The sequence below is a fragment of the Perognathus longimembris genome, chromosome 9 (assembly GCF_023159225.1).
Source record: "Perognathus longimembris pacificus isolate PPM17 chromosome 9, ASM2315922v1, whole genome shotgun sequence".
NCBI classification, from domain to species: Eukaryota; Metazoa; Chordata; class Mammalia; order Rodentia; family Heteromyidae; genus Perognathus; species Perognathus longimembris.
Window position 1 is genome coordinate 60,512,706 of NC_063169.1, and position 25,085 is coordinate 60,537,790.

Below are 25,085 nucleotides of genomic sequence, written 5' to 3' on the forward strand. Positions count from 1 at the left end.
TGTTTCAGTTTGATTGGAATTGTGTGTGATACAACAGAAGGGAGCACAAGTCAATTATGAGAAAAGTTCTTGGGTATGAAACGATTCTTAGCCTGTGATGCAAGGTCAAGACAGAGAACCCCTGGAATAATCCTAACCTGAGAGGATGTAAGGAAGTCCAGAGGCAAAAATATTATATACTTATTTTAAGCTGCTTGAGAGCATATTTAGGTTAATAAATAGTTCTTATTCCTTGATATTTGTGTATCAGACCTATTTGTGCTCCTTTAGCAGGACTTAAACATCAGGTTTAGAAATCTTCTATGGTAGCAAATGCACCTGTTAAATGCATGAGCATAGCTCTTGAGTAACTTAAGAACAACTGTGAATATGCATTAAAGACCAGAATTTGGCCCTCTGCAGGTAGGCTTATGAGAAAACAACTCCAATTAAATAGGAAGCAAACCTAGTAGATAGGATTTCAAATAACATCAAAATGGGCTCTGCACTGGTCTTGCCGAAATTACTGTGGTCCTTGTTCTCTCCATGAATTTGCTTTTGATGGTGATGGAGAAGGCCAGACCACCAAGAAAGGACCACTTCTCACCTCCCCCTCTCTTCATAAGGGAAGGGGGGAGCCAAAAGAAGACCTTTGAAACACAGCTAACATCTTTTTTTTTTTTTTTCAAATTTTTATTATCAAACTGATGTACAGAGAGGTTACAGTTTCATACGTTAGGCATTGGATGCATTTCTTGTACTGTTTGTTACCTTGTCCCTAATTACTCCCTCTCTCCTCCCCCTTTCCCTTACACCAAACAGTTTTGCAAGTATTGCTTTTGTAGTTGTCTTTTTTTACCCTGTGTCTCTCGATTTTGGTATTCCCTTTCAATTTCCTAGTTCTAATACCAGTATAGACGGCTTCCAATGTACTCAGTGAAGTGCCAGACTTTGAAGTCAGGCCCCATTTTACCATGTGAACCCCATTTCACCACGTGAACACCATTTTAGAATTGAACCCTGAGCCAATCAGATTTGTACCTGTGTCCTAATCTTGCTTGCTTGAACACCTGATTGTTGTAACTTTGTTTTTGCCTTTATAAGCCCTGTGTAATCACAGCTCGGGACTCCCTCCTAACCTCCGCTGTGTCGGTGGGTAGGACGAGGCCCGAGTTGCAGCTCGCTTGAATAAAGCCTTGCCTTGCTTTTGCATTTCGGAATGTCTGAGTCTCGGTGGTCTTCTTGGTGGTGGTCTTGCGACTTGGCACAACATTTGGGGGCTCGTCCGGGATGGCCCCAGAGACCCCCGAGACCCCAGACTCCGAAGGTAAGAAAATAGGGCAGTTCATTCTGTGTGTCTGTGTCTGTGTGATTTGTAGTTTTGTTTTCTGTTTAGGCCAGCCGCTTGAATCTGAACCTGTAGGTAGTGAAGGACCAGCCGGAGTGGACACGCTCGTATGGGCAGTCCTGGGGGACACCTCAAGCCCTCCACAGGGGGCTCAGGCTTCCCACTACCACCCTGGACCTGAAGGACTGGATCGGGAGGCCCTTCTAATGGCGCCTGTCTAGTCCACTCTATATTCAGGGTTGTCTGGTCTGCTCCTACACAGGAACGGGAGAGACAGAGCCTCAAGACTGTGTGGTCTGCCCCCTCACAAGGGCAGGAGAGACACAGTGAGACTGTGTGGTCTGCCTCCTCACAGGGGCAGGAGAGACACAATCGAACCTGTAAGCCGCGGCTCCCTAAGTCTGTCTGTAAGTGTTGTCTGGTCTTTGTGCCTGTGATTATTTTTGTGTGTTTCTTTCTTGTGCTGTGCCTGACTGACAAACGGATGATGGGGAACGTTCCTTCCACTCCCCTGGACTTGACTTTAGCTCACTGGAAAGATGTACAGGCGACAGCCCACAATCAGTCAATCAGTGAGTGTGTCCGCAAAAAAGAACTCTAGGGGGACCCCCACCCAGCCTACTTAAGCAGAAAATTATTTGGTGCACTAAAATGTTTTACTAAGACTAAACATGTTTTACTAAAACTATCAAGCCCTGGAAAATGAGGCTGGAGAATGCTAAAATCATTTGTTAAAGGTTTTTGTCTTAAAATGTATGGCCGATGCTTATTCTGCACGCTTTAAGATCTTTTGAAAATGTATGTGTGTGTGCATGTGTGAATGTGAACATGTTCAAGACTGCAGTATGATGCAAAACTAAGTTTAAGTTTAAAGTCAAAGGGTCATCAAGTTTGGGCATTGCCAAATGCTTTAAAGGATTTCTCAGGGTTCTTTAATTAAAATAAAAAAAATCAGAGCTAAGTTTCAGAAATTTGGATTTAAAAGGATATATATATATATATATATATATTAAACTAATGGGGATAGAAGTAAACTCTCATTAACTCTATGTATGTAGGAAGAAATGGCAAAATGGGCCAATGTTTCTTACTAATATATTGGAAAGCTGAATGGATAAGTATTTCTAATTGTAATTCTTGCATTAAGGAAAAATTCAAAGGTCTTCATGCCATGCAGTAACTGGGACTGAAGAAAAAAAAGAGTCTCTTTTGAAACAAGCAGCCCGTAGGCAAAGGGTGGCACCTGGTTTCAGAACGCCTGTGAGCTTCAGTTTTTCCGATGCAGATAAAAGCTAAAATGTTGTGTTAGTGTTAAAAAGGCTTTGGAAATCAAGAATACATTTCTAGATAAGAAATTTGGAAGTAAAATTGTCCTAAATAATTATTGCAAAGTGAGAAAAGGAGAATTATGGCTACCAAAATGTTTAATTGCCATTCCAGCTTCTTTGTAGGTTTTTTGTAACAGTTTCCAGCAGGCCCACAGAGAAGCACAGGTGATTCCTACAAGTTTGTCGAGATGTAATACTGACCCTTAGTAAGTTTCAGGTAAGAGAGCATGCTTAAAAACTACTTCTGTGTGGACCACCTTGTTGCTTATAATTGGAGTAAAGTGGCCCCTTATAAGACTCACTGATCTGAATCTGCGGTTCAAAGCCAGCCCGGGCAAAGAAAGGTCCCTGTGAGAGACTTGTCTCTAATCAGCCAGCAGAGTGCTGGGAACGGAGTTGTGTGGAGCTCAAAGTGGTAGGGTGCTAGCCTTGAGCTGGAGAGCTGGGGGACAGCACTCAGGCCCTGAGTCCAAGTCCAGTGGAAAGTTACTCCTCCTGGGACAAAAGTGATGGAGCATCCAGAGGCAGTAAGCCACTGCTTGGATGGCAGAGATGGTGTCAGATCCTAGAGTCACTCCTGTTTGGCCTTTCAAAAGTTAATCAAAGCCGGGAAGTCCTAGAAGAATAGTTCATAAGCATGCCTTTCCAATGCCCATGTCTGTCTACTGGGCAGGAACTTGCCAGTCATCTGTGATAGTGGTTAGTAAGGGTAAGTTTGTCAAATGAGAGGATAGATTAAAATCACACACACACACACACACACACACACACACACACACACACACACACGCATTTACTCAAAGCTCTGACTGGCAGTGAGAATTTTAAGCTGATACATCTGTTTAAAGCTTGTAGACCTGAGATTGTGTCCTTATTGAGATGTGTTAAAGGCCTGCAAAGGTAACTTTTTAGGTCATCAGAGATCAGTTCCCCAGCCAATCAGGAAAATGCTTTTACAAACTAGAATGTTAAAAGGCACAAATTTGTAAACCTGAAGTCACCAATCTGGGCTTCATATTAAAAGAGAGCAAGCGTTGGCTGTCAGATGCACGTAGACTGTGCTGAAAATCCCTGTGCCTAAATCAGCCAGACAAGTCAGAGTTCCTGGGAACAGACTTTAGTAGACCCAGGGCCATGAGCTTTGCCTCCTGTACCCCAGTATTTCCAAGAAGGCTTGGAGTGGATAAAGAAAATTCCCATGGCCCACAAAACCCCTGGACAGAGAAGGAAACAATGACTGGTGGAAAACTTGTGAAGGGAAACTTATCCTGCCACAAGGGCTGGGTGAGGGGATCCTTAAGAGAATCCACTGAGCTTCTCACATGGGAACCCGAAAAATGCAGGACTTGCTCCGACAAACCAAAGTGAAAATTAGACAAGGAGATCAACTTATTGAAGATATTGTTAAAAATTGCAAGGCCTGTCAGCTTGCCAATGCCCCCAATCAACAGATTACTAAAGGAGCTCGCCTCTGTGGGAATAGGCCAGGTGTGTATTGGGAAGTAGATTTCACAGAAATTACAAATATTTGCTAGTTTTTGTAGATACCTTTTCAGGATGGGTTGAAGCCTATCCAACAAAGCATGAGACTGCGAATGTAGTGGCTAAGAAGATCCTGCAAGAAATCCTACCCAGGTATGGCTTCCCATCCACCATTGGGTCAGACAATGGACAGGCTTTCATCTCAAAAGTAAGTCAGGGAATAGCCGCCGCACTGGGGACGGATTGGAAATTGCATTGTGCTTATAGACCCCAGAATTCAGGACAGGTAGAGAAAATGAATCGGACTCTAAAAGAGACCTTAACTAAACTGGCCTTAGAGACTGGCGCAGACTGGGTGTCACTCCTTCCTTTTGCTCTGCTTAGAGTAAGAAATTCTCCCTATTAGCTTGGCTTTACTCCTTTTGAAATAATGTATGGGTACCCCCTGCCCATTATCCCTAGCCTTCAGACTGAATTGCTTGCTGATTTGGATGATGCTGAATATTTGTGTAAACTCGGTTATTTGCAGCTCGTGCACAAGAATATGACCCCAACTTAAGGCATTATATGATTCTGCTTCTGTCCCTACCCCCCATTTATTCAGTCCAGGGGACTGAAATCCTTAGAACCACGGTGGAAGGAACCCTAGTTGGCATCGCCATTTGGGTTCATTGCTTCCACGCCAGGCCAGCTGACCCCTTTGCCCTGGATGACAACTACTGTGGTGGAACATGGGAGGTCTCCAAGCACCCAACTCAGCCGCTTCGCCTTCACCTCAAGAAAAGAAAGTTAGACTGAATATTGTTATAATTTTCTTTTTGCCTTCTTTCCTTACTACCCTGGCTAGTGTTGATGTTATTTTGGCAGCTCACTCCAAAGTGAGGTGACCCCCTTATTTTAGGTAGTTTTGGGCTTGCTCAGGAATAGGGGTATAGCCACCCGACCCTGAAGAAGTTACAGAAGATGGATGATTTTCACCCATCTGCCCCTCTTTAAAACCAAGGGACCAGAGTTGTTTTTGGGAAGATGAGGCAGGATAAATTAGAGGCATGCAAAACAGAGGTACAGAGACTATTCTTGTAAGAAATGGTGACAGACCCTTTGGTTACTACATTGGGCCTTACTGGCCCATGCCTTACCTCTATATCATCCCCTAGACATGCAAGCCATTGAAATGGACAGAATGGAGCCATGATTGGCTCCCAAGGTACCAAAAAGAAAAAGGGGGAAATGAAGTGCCAGACTTTGAAGTCAGGCCCCATTTTACCACGTGAGCCCCATTTTACCACGTGAACCCCATTTTAGAATTGAACCCTGAGCCAATCAGATTTGTACCTGTGTCCTAATCTTGCTTGCTTGAACACCTGATTGTTGTAACCTTGTTCTTTGCCTTTTTTAAACCCTGTGTAATCACAGCTCGGGACTCCCTCCTAACCTCCGCTGTGTCGGTGGGTAGGACGAGGCCCAAGTTGCAGCTCGCTTGAATAAAGCCTTGCCTTGCTTTTGCATTTCGGAATGTCTGAGTCTCGGTGGTCTTCTTGGTGGTGGTCTTGCGACTTGGCATAACACTCAGATAAGATTACAGAGATAGTGTAGATACAACCACAGGAAGGTGAAACAAGAACATCATCAATAGTAGAAGCTACAGATACACATGGGACATTGAAAGTCGTTACAACTGTGATATAACAATCGTTTCCATAACATGGAGTTCATTTCACTTAGCATCATCTTATGTGATAATAAGGGTATAGCTATTGGGCTCTTGTGATCCTCTGCTGTGACTTGCCTAAACCTGTGCTAATTATTCCCAATAAGGGAGACCATAGAGTCCATGTTTCTTTGGGTCTGGCTCACTTCACTTAGTATACTTTTTTCCAAGTCCTTCCATTTCCTTACAAACACAGCTAACATCTTTATCAACATGGATTATACTGGCCTAACACATGTCTACTAAACACTCCAATAGGTGATAGAAATTAAAGTACATGAAGGAGGGCAGGTGAATTATTAATGATGCTACAAGTGGATTGAGTTTGAGCCTCAGCATCACTAAAGTTTATTGTATATTTTTATAGGGGAAAGACATGGAACAGAAGTTACATCCTCATAACCACCCGCCCCCCCCCCCCCCCACGACTGAATGTTCTTCCTTCACTTCTGTGTTTCCCCCTTTTCATTTCTATCTCCTGTCCATTCCTTTCTTCGGCGTTCCTTGGAGCCACATATTTTTTTCCCAGTTCAAGGGAAAGAAAATCTGCTTAAGCATTTGAGTCCTTTGCTAAGATTCATTTCTTCCCTTCTGTCAAAAACTCCATCAAACGTTAGGCAAAGCGCCATTCTCCATTTCTCCAGCAGGGGGCGGCGCTGACCCGCGTGAGTGCACCGAGGGCGATTACGCAATGATGAGGACGCAGGTACCAGAGGATGCTGAGGCTCTGAGGACCAGGGGATGCTGACGCAGCCCGCAGCTCCACCAGGGAAAGGAGGGACACATCTGGGACCCCAGGGGAGACCGCAGGCTCACAGGAGTCTTCCTCCTTTCCTTGCAACCCTAGGAACAGCGCAGTCGTTTGCCTGGTTCGTTTGCAGCTGCATGGGGTTGTCACGGGGCTGAGAGCCAGGCGCCCAAGGCTCTTGGCTCCTTTGCTAAAAGGGGCGTCCCTGGTTTTCTTTCTTTGTTTTCAAACTACACAATAATACTTGTTATGGGCAGCCTCCCCTGAGCGGCCAGGGGCTGGACCGGTGGCGTGCACTTTTCCTGCCTGCTTTTTTTTCTTCTTCTTCTTCTAAAATCCTCCACCTCCAACAAGGGTCCTGGCCAGCAGTGGTTTCCATTTGTCTCCCGCTGCTTTAGATGCAGCTTATTTTAAAAGGCGCCCAAGGGAGGGGAAAGGGGAAGGGAAGGAGGGTCCCTGCGTCTCTTCCCAAAGACACTCCACCCATCCAGGAAAGAGATCTGGGCTTGGAGAATGGAGGACTTCCATCAATCAGGGTCCTTTGGCGATTCTATTATTCTTTAATGGGCTACAGTTTGTTTCACTTCGTTTTCAATTTCCTTCCAACAGAGAGGTGACTCTTCTGCATACTGCATCCTAGAGGAAGATTCTGGTAAAGAGGGAGATAGGAGGTATTGCGGAATTCTTTCTGGTTAGCAATTAGGGATGCTGTTTCGCTCCTTTCTTTTCTTCATTACATTATAAGGGAAAGCATCACGTGACCTTCCAATCTAGAGATAACTTTTCTTTCACTCAATCCAGTGTAACTTAGGATTCGTTTTCTGTATGTGGAAGTGGTTAAAATTCTATTGTACATATATGGAAATATTTTAACATTTGCATATTATTCTTTCCTATGTATCATATGAATATATTCATTTAAGCCAATAAGGGAAAATATTAAAGCTAATTCTGTTGTTTTTCTTTAAAAAATGTGGACATCACAAGCCTACTGAATTTCACATGTGCATAATTCCTTAGTGAAAAATGCCTATATTGAAGATTAATGAATATTTTAACACACTCCAGTGTTTTTGCAATATTCTTCCGAAAGCGCTGTGTCAATATCTACTTCGACCTACAGGATTCAGCCAATACCAGTAGACTTCCTTTTCTTGTGTTTTGCCAATCTTGTTGAGTACAATTAGAATTGCATTGTTTTCATATATTGTCGTATTTTCCTCTTGAATTTCTCAGATTATGTTCAAAGATCTTTCCAAAAGGCTTCGATTTCTAACAAGATCAAAGTGAACAGCAGCCAGAAGAACACAGGAAATGTAGTGGCACCGATGACTGGATGACACAGTGGTCCTTTCATGGACTGTTCTACATGTACTGAGGACCTAAAGTGGACCGTCTGTTGTGGTTCCTCTAAACGCATATGCTAAACCCGAATCCCTAATGTGATGGTAGTGGCAAGTGGCACCTTTGCGGGTGACTAGGTAGTGAAAGTGGGGTTCCCCCCCCCCCCGTGAATGAGATGAAGGCCTTGTGGAAGAGACCCCAGCGAGCTCCCTTACCTTCCATAGCCCAAGGCACACAGTCAGATTCAGCCAGCTCTGATCCAGGAAGTAGGCTCACTAGACTGAATTTGAATGTGTCTTGACCTTGGACTTCCAGCCTCCAGATCCTAGAGGAATTTCTGGGTTTTATAAGCCATCCAATCTGTAAGGCTTTTCTATAGCGGCACAGATGAATTTATAGCCATAATGACTCAGGTTAGAATTCTTTCAATTAGATTACTTCAGGATGCTAAAAGCTTTACAATACTCAGGAAGTCTAATTGCGAAAATTCAAGGTATGTTGACTTTGGAGGTAGCCTAACATAAGGCAGGGTTGTGAATTTGAAGGAGGTGAATTTGAAGAAGTCTTATTTACCTTATGGCTCAACGCCAGGCAGTGGGTTGTACATACAGGTGTGCACATATCTATCTTCTTGAGTTGTACAAACGTGCATATCCTCCCAGATGGCAGCCCTTCTTATTTTAACTGAGTGTGAAAGCAACAGGAACCTGAGCTAGGAAAGAGACAATTAGGAGAGAGCTGTGCTTTTGGGGAGGCAAGTCAATTTACCAAACCACCAATTGACTGAAAAACAATTTGCCAACTACCCAAGTCAATTTACTAAGACACCAATTTACTGGAAAACAATTTTCCAAATGTCCAACTTATACAATTTCAAGGATGTTTAGAAAGATTTTGTTTCATCCTTGCCCTGTGCTTTCCTTGGCCTATCTCCCAAGTTGTTTTGTTAGAGAGGCAGGGGCAAATTCAGAGGCAACAAAGGAAGAGCTAAGGGCTAGGAAGAAAACTAACGTTCGTAAACCAAAACCTCCAGTGAGTCAGAATCTGGTCATTGTAATTTTAGTAAATTGGATTTCCACAAATTGGTTCAGAGCTCTGACCTGATATTTTGTGCCAGAAACAACTCGGTTTGCTTTTCCTATGCTTCCCCTTGTGATGTTTTAGTTCACCCAGTCCTTGAGATTGATTATGCCATTAATAAGAATAACCCAAACACTCTCCACTTGATGTGGGGTGTAAAGATTTAACTGGTGGCTGAATAAACATTTATGTGAACTTTTTAGAAAAACTGGGCCAAGCTACATGAATATTTAAAGATGGTGAAGTAAAAGGATGGTTTTAAAGATAAAATGGGGAGGAATCCATGGGATGTTTTGCAATAGGAATCGTTGATAACAAGGGCATCAGTCCAAGATTAAACAGACTATCATTGGGTAGATGCTGTTGTAGAATATTTCTATGCAAAGTTGTGGCTCTGGCAGTCTTTTGTGAATAGTTCTTCTTACCAGATACACAAGCATGAACTACCTGCCTTCATAGCCTTCTGGTTTAATCCATTGTGACTTTGTTATTTTTGTTCTTAGGGCTTAACAAAAGTAACACCATTTTGACTGACACCTTGGACACTCATAATAATATGTCATAAAATGTGCAAAATCTACAAGGTGATAGCGATTGGAAAGGAGTTAGTTCACATACTGTTCCAAATTCTAGAAAGCCCTATTGTTGCATGAATATTCTCCAATCCTCACCATGCTTTTCCTTTCCTTCAGCCCATTTCTACTCTACAGATAACCACCACTGATCAAAAACAAGCAAGCATCCATTACTGTTCTACTTGCAGTGGCCTCTGAATTAAATGGCCAAGCATTTGATCCATTGGTCAACAAGCAAGGACTTTGAAACCTCAGAGTTTGACAAGATGAATGGATTCTCACTGAGATCTGGTTTCTGGAGCAGAGACAAAGGAATGACTAGACATTTGGCACTGAGATGAGCTTCCTTCAATTCTGTCATGATTTTTCTACAATAAAAGTAGATATTCTTCTCAACCTGCTTGCATATGACAAGTCAGTTCTTTCCTACTGTGGTAGCCTTGTTAGGTAAGATCTAGGGAAGATTGAATGTGGTAGAGAATAGTGGAAAAATAAACCAAAGCTCAACATCTTGCTTTCCAGAGCTGTAGATTTAGTTCCGTGTTGAGTGATTGCCTAGTATTCATAGAGCCACGGATGAGAGAGATCCAGACTGGGGGAAAAATGTCAGCCTTCAACATGAGGAGTCATAGCTAATATACACATTACCCACAGTGTACCATTATGGTTTCTGCATGAGAACTGCTGACTTCAATATGCTTACAATGTTCCCAGGAAGAAAAACATATTTACAAAAATGTCAACACAAGGCAGTGATAGGTAATGTACCAGAATGGTCATAAACTTGACCGGGTACCAAGGATGCTGACAGAATAGATGCTGAAACAACTAAAGAAGATGGAGGGATGAGGTCAAGAGGGTCTGAAGGATGCACTAGTATGTAATCAAAAATGTAGATGAGGAGACAGACTTGAGTGATGGGTGCTAAATGTTTTTTGTATATTATGTTGACTCCAGCAAAATCAAAGAGGGAGAACCTACAGTGAATGTCACGGAAGTCCAGGGTCAAAAACAATTTATCTGTAAGAGCAAAACACATTTTCTCTAGGTCAATCCTGAAGGCATATTACATGTATTCTTTTAAAGAATCCTATTGCTATATTAATATTTGAGGCAGGCAGTAACATAATTAATAAGTGCCAAAGTGTTCACAATGCTTCTTATTTTGTTTCATCCTCATTCTATCCAACAGAAGGAACAATTCACACTTTACAAAAGACAGCTTCACCTCTGATCTCTATGAACCATTTTATTTCAAACACATCTTACTGTTACAATTTTGCCTGCTGCTTGGCGAGGAAAAGCCTTTTCCATATCTCACCCTCTGCAGAGCAATCCAATTTTCTTGTAATATCCATCTGGTGTTTATATCCATCTCTTGAAATGTGGGGCCATTAGAATAAGACCCGAAGTAGTCTGTATAGAATGGAGCAGAGATTTACTTCACTTACAATGAGAGAAAGGAAAGAGAATAGCATCACACAGCTAGAAGAATGAGTTCTCCTAGAGAGTTTTGGAAGGCCAAATCTTCCTAACTCATTACTTAAAAGTCTAACTCTAAGTTCTCATGTAATTGCTGCCTTTGGCCAGATACAGTAGGACCTGTGGCCTGCTCTGATCTAGATCACATGTTTAGTTTCTGACTGGAATAATCAGAATGGCTGGATTGGTTAGATTGTCATTTCAGAATGTTTACCTCCACATTCACCCTATTGTATTACTGACACTAGTAATTGAATTTTTAATAGCAACTAATCTTTGTATTCTAGTTAAAAATAAAGCAAAGAAAAGATCATTGAGAATGATGGCATGTTACTTTAAGTTTTAAACAAATGGCTCTATAAAGTAGGTTTCACAACCTTGTCCAGGAGTTGGTTTCTTTCAGGAAAAGAGGATTCTGGGTACAAAGTTACAGATCACTAAGCTAAGGTACAAAACCCACTCAGGCACTCAGGCCAACAACCAAACTTAACCTCCTCTCCTATTCAGGAAATACTTTCTAGAAATAAAGTAGAGTCAGCTTTTAGTTGGTGGAGGCCTCTATATATCTGTATTTAGAAAGTCAGCACTATCCACTCAGATAGTAGCAGCACCTGTGATCCAGGCTAATTCCACAGCAAGTGTTATAAACAGGGAGTCTCATATCTCAACGCAGATGATGCAGCATTTACCAGGAAAGGCAGTTCAAGGTCACTCAGCTCAGCCTCCAAACTGAGGACTGAATTCTTACAAAATCCCTACCAGGAAGAGAAACAGCAGGACAAAGGAGGGAGCTGACACAAGAGAAAGCAATGGGGTAGTGAATGTGAAAACAAACATAGACCTCTATGAACACTTCATAAAGAAATACATTATTTTTAATAATTAATATATGCAAATAACAAGAAACCAAAAACAAAAAGATCCCAGTCATGGCATGAGGCCTCTACTTGTTTCCATCCAGCATGGAGTGTACTAAAACCTGAAGAAAAGCCCAGGAGGTTGTTGATAGTCCAAGTTGTTATTTTCAGGAAAGTTATGGTCTTCTGTAACTTTGGTTTTGTTTTTCCTCTGTTGATCCCGAAAGAACTAAGTTCCCCTAGACACCATTGCCCTTTGACTACGAGTTGCTCAGGACATAGCAATAGCAAGGCAGGCAGTGTCTGGACTCCCAGACCTGCTCCTTCCTGCCACTGGAAATGAAGGGTGCGACCTCTGCTTAAATTCAGTTAGCCTTTTGCTATGGGTTTCATTTTTTTCCTATTCTGTTTCTTTTCTTTTAAAGATCTGCATCTGCCAATTGCAAATGGAATTCATGGTGTGGTTTTTGTATTTTATTACTGAAACTTTCAAACACATATAAGAGTAGGTATGTTCACCTACCACTGTCACTCTGTATCTTCTACTCAACTGTAAATATATCAAACTTTAGTCAGTCATATTTTATCTCTATCCCCATTTAGTTCCTTCCTTCCTATGCTGTTTTGAAGCAAATCCAAGGTGAATACAGTGCAATCCATAAAGATTTACTGTTCCTCTAAAATGTAAGGACTCTGACTTCACAGCCACAATACCAATATCTTTGCCATCATTTAAAAAAATAATTCCTAAATACCACCAAAGATGCATTGTTACATTTTTGTTCTTTTGCTTTCTTGAATCAGGATTCATGGAAATTCATATTTTTGCAATTTATCACTTATGACTATTTTGATCTACCAGTGTCCTCCATTTTGTTCAAGTTTATCCATACTGTTTTGTTTCTTAATGAAACTGGAGCTAGGTGCAGTGACTCAAGCCCATAATTCTAGCAACTCAGGAGGCTGAGGTCAGGAGGATTATACTTTGAGGCCAACCAGGGGAAAAAATGTTCATTAGACCCCATTTCATCTAATAAAATCTGTGTGTAGTAGGGCCATCTGTAGTCCCTGTTAAATGAGAAATATCAATAGGAAGATAATGATCCAGGACAGTCTGTGGAAATGCCAAGGCCCTGTCTGAAAAATAGCAAAATCAAAAAGGGGCTAGGGATGTGGCACAAGTAGTAAAGCATCTTCCTAGAAAGTAGGAGGTGGTTCATTTAAACCTGGTACTGTGGAAGGAAGAAAGGAAGGAAGGCAAGGAGGGAGGGAGGGAGGGAGGGAAGAAGGAAGGCTGGTTACTTGGATTTTGACTCTGAATTTTGTGTGTGTGTCTCCTTTATGTTGTTTAACATTTCCTTTGCCACTCAATAGAAGACAAATTGGTAGCAGTATCTCCAGGGGTGAAGGTATTCTGGTTCCGGATTGACTCAGGACCACTCCTAGGAGGTTCTGAATGCTTCATTCATGAGGTTCATAATAAATCTAGGAGTTTCCATTTCTGCAATGTCTTCAGCTCCTGATGACTTCAAGTCCATTAATTCAAATCGTCTGCAGACTGTAAGTGCCACATACCTCCTTCTTTGTGATGCTTAGAAGGGATATATCTTTCAACAGTCAAAATCCCTCATCAATTGTTTGATTATCCTGAATACAGTTTATAGAGGCAAAACAGAGAAATATTTATTTATCTTTATGTCCAATAACCAGTTAGTTCCTATTAGGTCTACCCAGGAACATGGCTCCCCTTTTCCCTCCATGCAAAACCCAATTTAGACCCCTTTGCATGTAGTCCTCCCTAGAAATCTCTAGCCAGAACCTGTAACCCAGGTCTTTGAGCACCTGCGGGTCAGTGGGCCATCCCCCCAGCCTCTGAAGTCACTTCCTCATCTGCTATGGTCACACCTCCTTCTTGCCCTTCCCACTTAAACTCTTTCTGCCATTAGTTTGAGATATACCCTGCTTTAGAGCACAGTCTGGCAACTTGGTTTCCCCAATAAATTCTGTTTTTCCTGAACCACATCGCAGATTCCCTTCAGCAAATCTTACACCTGGTACCGAAACCCAGGTGGGGATAGTGTCAGAAGGTGCTGGATCCCCCCCCCCCCCCCCCCCGTCTCTATCTAAGGTTCAACTTGCTTCCTGCCTACCCTCTTTGGACCTAACTTGCAGTAGGAATCCCACATCAGATCTCCCACCTGTACCACTGCTGGCCGTGCATCCACTACATCTTCTCCCCTCGACTTCTGGGAGTGACTCCCATCCATCCACCGGCTCTCTGTCAGTCTCTCTGGACCAGAGGATAAATGCAGACATATGTTTTTCAAAACTTGGCAAATACTGTGGTATGGCAAAGCACCGTCTTCACAGATCTTCGGCCACGTTGCCTTTCCTAACCAAGGAAGGGAATGAAATGATAATGTCAGGGGCTGTTAATGCTTGAAAATCGTAAAATAAGGATTTATTGAGATTTCATAGTGAAGGTCATATTTCTAGGTGTGTTTTTTAGGCTGAACTAACTCGATTTCTGCCACACCAATAAATACTCTACACTCATAGCCATTACAAAAATGTTTGACAGAAACCAGTGAGTAAGAAACTTTGCAAGTGACAGAAGGATTCCTTTAGGTTAAGAGAGGTTGAGCATCTAGAATTTCTACAAGCATTTATAGGATTTCCTCCAGTCCATTGTATCTAATGATCCTATCTATCCTAGGACATGAGATAGTGTATATTAGAAACAATTGCTTTGAGCTAATAGGTTTTTTATCATAGTTACTCCCTTACTCAGTAAGTGCTGCCCTGGGTTGAATCTGTTGTTTAAATGCCTGGACTTCTGCTGCACCATTTGAAGTACAGGAATTTTGATAGCACCTGACTATAAAATATAAAACATATGAAATATTTAAAACAGCATCTAGGAGTTATTAAATCCCCCGAAACCTTTAGTTATTAAATGAGAGGTTATAATCAGATAACAAGGTTGCCCAAAATGAAGTACTTATGAAAGAGTCATGCTTATTAAATATGCCTCATCACACAAATGTTCATGTATATCCCTAAGTACCTTCAATCCATTTTATAAGTTAGAAGTAGGTTCAGCTGCATATAATAACCTCAAAATTAGTCACCTTCATCAAAATGGAAGTGGGTTTTTTCTATCTCAAGTAAAAAAAAAAGTATTTCCTTTTGTCACTGTTTTTGATTTCTGTACTCTTTGTCTTTTATACAAGTTTATGTGATTTGGGGAGGGGAAGGGGAAGCACAGAAATGGTGTGACAGAGGGTTAGCCAATTCAGCAGTGATACTCAGCAGACCCTATGCTGGAAATGAACTATACAACTGGGAGGGGGGAGGGAAGCAAAGAGGGGGAAAACTGGAAGAAAATTAGAAAAGTGTGACACTGTTCATAAAGAAATGTACTCACTACCTGACCATGTAACTGCAACCCCCTCTGTATATCACCTTCACAATAAAATTTAAGTTAAAATAATTCCAGAGGGAGAAAATTCTAATTCTGAGTTAGAACCATGAAAGTATCAAGAAGAATCCGAATTTCTGTCTTTCTCTTTAACATCCTCAAGATAGAACTCCTTCCTGATAGATGACAGCACTGTCTAAGATGGCACTAGACCAGCCATTCTGATGGCTTCACAAAAGACAGCAATCAGAACAGAAAAGGACCATGGTACCAGCTATGTGATTGTATACCATCTGGAATTCAAACTAATACTAGTGGTTACAAGCCATTGTCCAGAATATAGGAACAGGGTCATACTTCTCTTTAAAGGGGGCTGGGAACGTAGGGTTTTCATTAGGTGCATTGTCCATCTTGCCAAATGAAGTCAGGGTGCTGTTACTGACTTCAGAAAACCTACTGATGAAGTAGACAACTAGGTGTTTCCACCATGTGCCTTGATATTTTGCACCTTTGGACACTTCCCTAGCTCTGTATTTTATCACACATTAGCAAAATCACAGCAGTGATTCTTTCTAGCAACCATGTAAAAAATTACTCAAACTATAGAATCAATGAAATGAATGTGAGGATTCTCGTATTATTATAGGTGCTAAAGTTATAAAGCATGTATATATATATATATATATACACACACATATATATATATATCATACTTGGTCTGATGGGAACCACTAACCCTTGTGAATATATAAAAATTCTTTATGCACTACCCAATCTCCGTTTTAGCCAAAATCCTTCTAACCATATGAATCAGCCCTTCCTGTTATATCAGTTTCTTAAAGTGTCTTTTTTATCAAGAGATTCCAAGATTGTAACAAGTAGGAAGTTTTGAGAATCTCCTTCCTTTTGAGTAGTTTTACCACTTTGAGGTTTCCAGTAAAGGACTAGACCTATATTTTCAACAATGACAAATGTGTATGCTAGGTTTTTGTAGGTATTTTCCTCCTCATTTACTGTGAACTCTAAGATGAACTCTAAGATGACTTTCTCACAGATTTCGTTACCTTTTCCCTACACTTGTGCAGACTTAAGTCAATGAAGGTAAATTTTGTTCCTTACTTTTTTTCACTTTCTGAAAGGTGAGCCTAACAGCCAAGTTACCCAATATTTTTTGAGTAGACTTGTATTCACCAGAAAAAGTCTCCCTTCCAGTCACCAGATGACCAAAATTTAAAATCCAGCAGGGAACACAGGTTATTTATACTGTCTGCACACCCCAAATGGGAAAAGCACCACAGTGTTCATGGAGGAAAGAAATCAGACCGGCTATCATTATGCAATAATGTATTCATAATAGATGTCATAATGGTCCAAATAAGAGTTTGGCAAATCTCCCAGGAACTTTGCATAAAATAATTTCCATGACCTGCTTTGCCAGCAAAGAATGGAACACATTATCCCACATCTGCTGGAGTGTGAAGCTGGAGCCAGTCCAAAGACGGGTGCAGTGATTTTGTTCGTGGCTCAATAGCACCCTAAGTCCTTGGCCTATCCCAAGCTATAGTATACATAACTCCTCTGAAAGAAGTCCCATGGCCCTGAGCCCTGAGACAGCAATCGTGCATGACATCCTTGGAGAAGGTTCCATTCAGCTCCCAGGCAGAAGGGATCAGTTCATTTTCAGTCTGAATGGTGCAGTGTAAGCACACAGAGGTAAATGGGTGAGAAACGTGTTGTCCTTCCTGGCTATATAATGCAGTGATATAATCTAGTGGCTGAGTGGGACATGGAAGAACTTTCAGGGTCTAACACTTGGCAGGCATAGTCAGCTGGGTACCAGTGGCTCATGCCAGTACTCCTAGCTACTCAGGAGGCTGAGATCTAAGGATCAAGGTTCAAAGATAGCCCAGGCAGGAAAATCTGTGAGATTCTTATCTCCAATTGAATACCAAGAAGTTGGAATTCTGGCTCAAGTAGTAGAGCGTCAGTCTTGAGCACAAAAGCTTGGTGACAACATCCAGGCCCTGAGTTCAAGCCCCAGGCCTGACACACACATACCAAAATCAGTGGTCTCAGCTCTTGTGATTACAGTCATTTTCACAATTGATGTACTCTGGTTGTTTTTGCATGTAATTTCTTTTACTACACTATGTCCTGGGGACCATCAGAGTCTCTCTGACATTTTTGTCAGATTTCAAAGTAGCTAGAACATAACAATTCACATATAGAACTCAATAAATACCCAATACATAATTGATAAAGACTTTATGAAAACAGACTCAAAGGCCCAGAAATTATTCCTTAACTCTGTAGCTTGTTTCATTTTTGGCTTACTATTTGGTTAAGACAGTGCAGAGTTTATCTTCAGACTTGCCTAAAATGGGTGTCATTACTTACCCAAAGCCATTAAGAGCATAGTGTCATATGCCCCAGGGTCTACTCTGTTTGAGCATGTTGGAATGAAGGCAAAATCAAAAGTCTTTATCATCAGAATAGACATTTGAATAACCCCCAAGGAAATAAAAATATTCTTCCAGGCTTCTTTTTTCTAAACAAAAGCACATGATTCTAAAATCTCTGCACATAACAGCTAGAGAATGTGTAGTAAGTAGAAAAAAGGTACTATTTCCTTGAAATCATAATACAAAATATGTGACATTTATTGAGTTTTTATCACATGCCACATACGCTGATACATTATCTCATTTTAAGCTTTGCCACCACGACTATGTTGTAGGAAATACTACTCTTCTCATTTTACAGGCAAAGGCCATGAGAGTGAGAAACAGCAGGAGAGTTTTTCAAAGCTATATGACAGGCAAGTAATAGAAGAATCTGATCATGACCAGGGCTTTTTCAGTGTTCAGGAAAGACAAGTCTTTATTACTTGCACAAGAGATTTTCTCCATATGACTCAATACACACACACACACACACACACACACACACAAATTTTTGTCCTTCAGTAATTGTACAGAAGAGTTCCAGTTCAACGTACAGATGAGTCAATGTTTATGAACAGCGAAAACTCTAACCATGAGGAGATCTGTCACCAGGTTGCACTGCCCCAGGGAGGGCAGGAGCTCCTGCTTCTTTTACACACTGGTCAAGCTCAAGGTCATTCACGACACTGTTCCCTAGGACAGGCACCAAACAGTTCCCTGTTGCAGCATTCATTCCCCAGGCTCAACAAGGAAACCCAGGGAGCCATAGTTTGTCAAAACAGTTGTGGGAGGTAATGAGGAAGACGGGCTAGAGTGGAGGAGATTGAGGTTGCAGGAAAATGGCCCATTCTTTCTGATCCTAGTGGAATTGTGACGAAATAGAAAGACAGAGAGGAGATTCTTACCAAGGAAAAGTCCAGGCATACAACATAGAAAACACACCTAGCTGAATGCTCCACTAAATACTATCCACGTAACTAAGTGGACCTTAAACCATGGCAGCGTAAAAAGCTGCCCCCAGCCCACTTTATACTATCCACTAGCCTAGTGCTGGAGGCAGTGTCTCCAAGGAGTGGTGAGGAAAAATCACTTCCATTATGATTTATTTTTATTTTAGCATTACCTGACAGTTCCATCTGTTATGAATGCATGAGAGATGAAGAGTTTTATGCATTTTATGCCTTTTGGGGGTCATAGGAAGCACCAGGCATTTTCCTGTGGATGCCACTCTCCAGGAGTTGTTTGTTTGCGTCCTCATTCTAGTTCCTAGGAAGATTTCTTTTGTTTCTGATAACACAGACAGGGCACCCAATATTGATCGGATTGCAGCATAGAACCCTCATGAAATACTGAAACCAATTACCTCATACTGCAATGTACAGTGAATTTTAGGATAGCCTTAGCAAAAGGAGTCAGTGGAGTGTTTTATAAGAAAAGAAGCCAATTTAAAAAAAAAGAAGAGTGTTCTCCAGCTTGTTCTTTTGCTATAACCCAGTTAGGTCATATTTTATTGGTGCTCATTATCAAGGCAGAAAGGGATAAGTGTGGAAACCATGGAAACACATTATGGCCAAATTGATGTTGCTTCAAAACAGCAGTGTCTCATGCTGTGGAACACTACCCAGGGTCCATTAAGATGTGTCTTGGACTTTTGTCAGGAGCGTCTTCTATGTGCACAGCCTAGAAGCAAGATGAGCCGCACAGGAAAGCTAGCCGACGTGAAAGCTTGTGCATGGCTGGCTCTTTTTCAGAATGAATTGAATGATATCATAAAATGCACATAATTCTTGAATCATTTTTATTCAAATGAATTCCCTGAGTTATAATTAAGTATTTTAAGTCTTTAGAACACTGTACTTGCTCATGCATGTATTATCCATCCATGTATCTATGCATTTATGTTTGTATGTATGTGTGTATGTATGTATGTATGTATGTATGTATGTATGTATGTATGTATCTATCTATCTATCTATCTATCTATCTATCTGTCTACCTGCCTATCTATCAGGGTATCATTCTTTCTTTCTCTTGACTCTATTATTTGCCTCCAGTTTTTAAAAGCTCAAGAAAGACATGACTTGCATGATGGACAAATAAAGGTGCCTAATACCCCCTTCTCCCCCCCCCCCCGCAAAAAAAAAGCCAAAACAAAACACGACAACTATATTCAGCAAATAAGACTACAGGAGGCTCCAGAGTACAGCATGGGCGTCATAGAGACACTGGAGCTCAAACTCCAGATGGCGGTGGAGAGAAGGGAATATTATCCCAGGGACACCCTTGGAACCAAGATGGCCTTCTCCACACAGAGGAAAAGGAAACGAGCTCCTCGGACAGCCTCAATTACTATTGTGGACATGTGTGATCTTTCCTGTGGAGAACCCTGCAGTGTGGATAAAAATAAAAATAGAAATGAACCAAATACAACACAGGAAAACATCAACAAAACCATGAGTTAGTTCTTTGGAAGAATTAAGAAAATCAACAAATCTTTGGCAAGTTAAGAAAAAAGAAAGCTTAAGTAAGTAAAGTGAGGAGTGAAAATGGAGACACTATAACAGCTGTCTTAGATATTAAAAAGGGTCATAAACTATTAGGAATATCTGCATACCAACAAATTGGATAGTCTAGAGAAAACTTTCTTCAAACATACAGTTGACCAAGATTGAATCAATAAAGAGAGCTTGAATAGATAACTAAGGAATAAATTAAAGAAGTCATTCAAAACCTTCTGACAAAGAAAAATCTCAGAACCTTTAAAGAAATTCTTCATGGCTCGATTCTACAAAACATATGAAGAGGCACTACTAATATTTCTTATAGTCTTTCAAAAAGTAGAGATAGAATAAATATTCCCAAACACATTTCACGAAGGCAGCATCAACTTGATCCTAAGTTAAACAGAAATATCACAAGAAAAAACTGTAATCCTTAATCTTTGATGAATATTGATGCAATAATCCTCAATTTAATACTAGCAATCCAAATTCAGCATGCCAATGACAGTACGCATCATGATTAAGTGGGCTTTATCCTTGGCACACAAGGTTGATTGAACATACAATAATCAGTCTGTGTGATATGATGAGGGAATGGAAGAAAACATCTGATCTTAATTGGTGCAGAAAACCATTTGACAATGTCTGCTTCCTTTCTTGGGAAAAACTCTTAGAACTTTGAGTATAGAAAAAAAAGTCCTTTCATATAATAAAGACCATTATCAAAGTCTACTGCTAATATGGTAATTATTTGGAAACAGCTAAACGCTTTACCAATGAGGTGAGAATAAGACAGGGATGTCCACAATCATCATTAGTATGCACTGTAGTACTGGAAGCGCTGGCCAGGCCAATCAGACTTCAAAGGTTAAAGGCATCCAAGAGTTTATTTTTTCTCCAGTCCTGGGCTTGAACTCAGGGCCTCAGCACTGTCCCTGGCTTCTTTTTGCTCAAGGCTAGCACTCTAGCACTTGAGCCACAGCACCACGTCTGGGTTTTTCTATATGTGGTGCTGAGGAATCAAACCCAGGGCTTCATGTATACTAGGCAAGCACTCTACCACTAGGCCATATTTCCAGCCCCAAGATTTTACTGCAATATTTCAAAACATAAAACCAAATGAGTGAATGTTCTCTAAGTCTATAGACAGGAGAAAGAAAAAGAGAGAGAGAGAGAGAGAGAGAGAGAGAGAGAGAGAGAGATCAACAGATCTCTGACTTTTCTAGGACCAAACAGATTTTAAATCAGCTATACTCAACTACTTCTGGTGCAAGAAAATTGCTCTAGGACTTGATTGAATTGCTGGTTAATACACAGGAACTAAATTAGGTCTATAATTTCAGATGCCCTTTTTTTAAATGACTCAGTTTTCTGTCAGTAAAATTGACAGCAGAGATGAGAGCCGTGCCTTTGCCCAGCTGCCATCTGCCCCAAGGAGTCACGTGACATGGTGGAATGCTGGCAGACACTGGCTGTCACTCTCCACTGGAGATTTCATGGAAATAAGATTAGAGAGTTGGCCCCTGAGCAGTGGGGGAGGTCCCAGCAGATCCTGAGCGGAGCATCAGCCATCGCTGGCAGCAGAGATCTCACAGAGGGCGTTGTCATTGTCCTGCACTGCAGAACTTGTGGATTAAAAGAGAAACAGTCACCTCTGAGGGCTAACATCTCTTTTACTATGGTGCTTCCTTTACCAACCTCAGAATCTCCTAGAAGATTCTGGTAGTTTATCTCTCTTCCTTCCAGAAAACTGAAAAAAATGTAAAAGATGCATAAAGGAAGTTAGTTTCAATGGTGAACTAAAGTCATAAAAAGAATTTGCAAAAGTGCTACTGACCCATGGGAGATTGAAGGGAGAGGTGCAGTTAAAAAAGGAACAGATTAATCCAGGAGTGGGTACGAGCTGGAGGAGTTTGGGCTCACAAAGAGGTTGGAAGAGGTTGAACAAGGTCAAAATAGAGTATTTGCAACTCTAAAACCAGAATGATACAACCTGATGAAATTATTTTGGGAAATAAGTAAGGAGAGCAGGGAGATTGGAACTTACTGGAAATATGCATAGAAATGTAACAGTGAAATTCCTCCTGGCATAACTAATATAAGCTCATAAAAATTGCAAAAGGTACTCATCACAAGGGGAAACATATCCTTTTTGCAATATTCTTCAAAGGAAAAGAAAACAACCCTCATCTTTGCCTGGCATGTCTCGATGCCAGTCTAGTTATCCATTTTTGGTTCATGTAACTAAATATAGTACTCAAGAACATTTTGACATTTAAAGACAGATGCAATGGGATAGGTAGGTAAGCTTTCTAAAGCAACCTTGAATACACACATGTATGCATGTACCCACAGATGCACACATGTGTACACAAGTCACAAATACACACGTGTGCACACACGTACAACCCTCCATCCCAATGAAAAAGAGTAGAGGTTCACAGAAAACTGTAAGACATCAAGTATGAAGGCAGGAGCTGTCACTACACTATAAATCATGAATGAATTTTACAGCATAAACTTTTCCAAGTTTTAATTCATTTCATTAGAAATTGAAGACTAAGTTAATCATGTTATTAAAACTGAAGTGTTCACTGTTTAAGAAAAGAAATAAAAGTGTATTTAAATACATCCAGTATGAGAAAATTTTAAAGTAAAATGGCATCAGACATTTTAAATGAGCAACATCTGCATAGCAGTAGTCCAGATACTTACATGGCACTGTACAAGGCTTGGTAAAACTAAAGTTCTCACCCACTGAGGATGGTAACAGAAGTTCACAGGATTTCTATGGATAGTAAGTTGGACATGTATATAAAAAATTACAGATGCACCTTGTTTGACTTGAAAAGTGCCTCCTATCAATGCACTCACATCTGGGCAAAATGTATTTGAACAAAGAATATCAAAGGGCTGGCTGCTCGCAACACCAAAATAAACATTGAAATCAACCTAAAAGCGCATCAGAATGTGTGAAAGTCTTTTAAATATTTATCTTCAATGTATAATTAAGCACAGTGAAAGGCACAGACATTTTTAAATGATAGGGCAGGAAAATACATAAAAATTCATAGGATGCAAATTTAATTAAAAAGCCAAAAATGCATAAACATGTGCAAAATGTAATTTTATTTGCACATATTCAGTACATAGACTAACTCTTCATAAGAAACCAACAAAACTGTGAGTCTGTAATTAATAGGAACAGAACTGGAGAAATCGTTTAATCTGTATCAAACTCAACAGAACAAGTCGGGTGGGATGGTTCCCTGAGGAACCCCCAGTATTCATGGGTCTTAGGTGGGAGGATCACAGCCCAGACGGGCCTCAGACCAAAGCACAAGATCATATCTAAAAATGAGTTTTAAAATGGAGGGTAGGGCTTGAGTGGTAGAGTTCTTCACTACCACGCACAAGGCCCTGAGTTCAAATGTTAGTACTGTTAAAAAGTGGTGGGGGGGGGGGAGGATGAGAGAGAGAAAGAGGGCGGGGAACAGAAAGGAAAGGAAAAGAAGAGAAAGGAAATTAATAAAATAATTCTAGAGAGAAAGAAAAAGGAAGAGAGGTAAGAAACTATAAAAAGAAGAACAAAAGTCATTCTCTTTTTATAGTGAATTGAACACGATGAATAAAGTATTTACATGGTGGAAAGCACTCAGCCTTTATTGGCAAGAACTCTCCATTTTTACAGGCTTTAAAGTTCAAACACATTTTCCCAGAGTTAGAGCTAAGGGATCTATATTTCAAAACTTGAGGCCAGGCTGACTCATCATCTAACGATGAGAAATCCATTTTTCTTTGTGTACTGTTACATCATATTCAGCACAGTGATGGTAAGACTTGCATTCCCTTTTCAAGTCTAATATATTCCTGAACTCCAGGTGTGTGGTTTGTGTTTAGTTTGGTTTGTTTGTTGTTTCTTCCAACATGCTTTTTCACCTAAAGATTCTTTAAATGGGATCTTTTTTTTTAAGTAGAACAATTAAATCTTCTTCATTCAAAGAATTCATGTCTTAAACGATTTCCCTTTATTGTAATTTCTCGGATTTGTTCATGTATTTTAGCTACTCTTTATTTGAGTTTTTGTAGACTTTTTGTAGCTCAGCTATCAAAAGAGTGGGCTTTTTGCCTTTGACCACTGGTGATCTAAACCATGTTACCCCAGTGGGACCCCCGAGGCTTCCTAGGCTTCCTCCTCCAGTGGTTCCATACGTTTTCCTTTCTGGTTCCCACTGAGCCAGGTTCCCATGCTCACTTTCTTCTGCAGAGGCCAGGAGCTGCTGTCAGCTCTGATCATATTGTTTTCTCACTACGAGCATGGCGCGGAAATGAGCTTCCATCATCAAACTGAGTATAAAATAGACAATGGGCTAAAGGTCACACTGTCAACAGCCTTTGGCTTCTCCCTGGATTCTAACACTGATCCACAGATTCATAAATCCTTTCCTTCCCATGTAGATACAGCATGAAAAGGACTTTCAGTAACCCATTTTCTCCGTCTCTTGTACCTCCCGTGGCTTTATTTGGATTGGCTTGGATTCTGGGTGGCTAAACCTTGCTGCTCTGAAATTAGGTAGTCAAATTGGTTGTCTCTCTTTGTATGATTCACCTCTTGTACATCTCTCCTTTATTATATATGTTGCCTGCTTTCCACTAGGTTGATTTATGGGGTTTTGTGCAGGCATTGATGCCTACTACAATACAATTATTCTCCTATTGGGGTTGGGGGGAGTGGAATGGCTCTTCAGAGCATTGACTTATAGACAGCAACCAAGACCCCTGAGA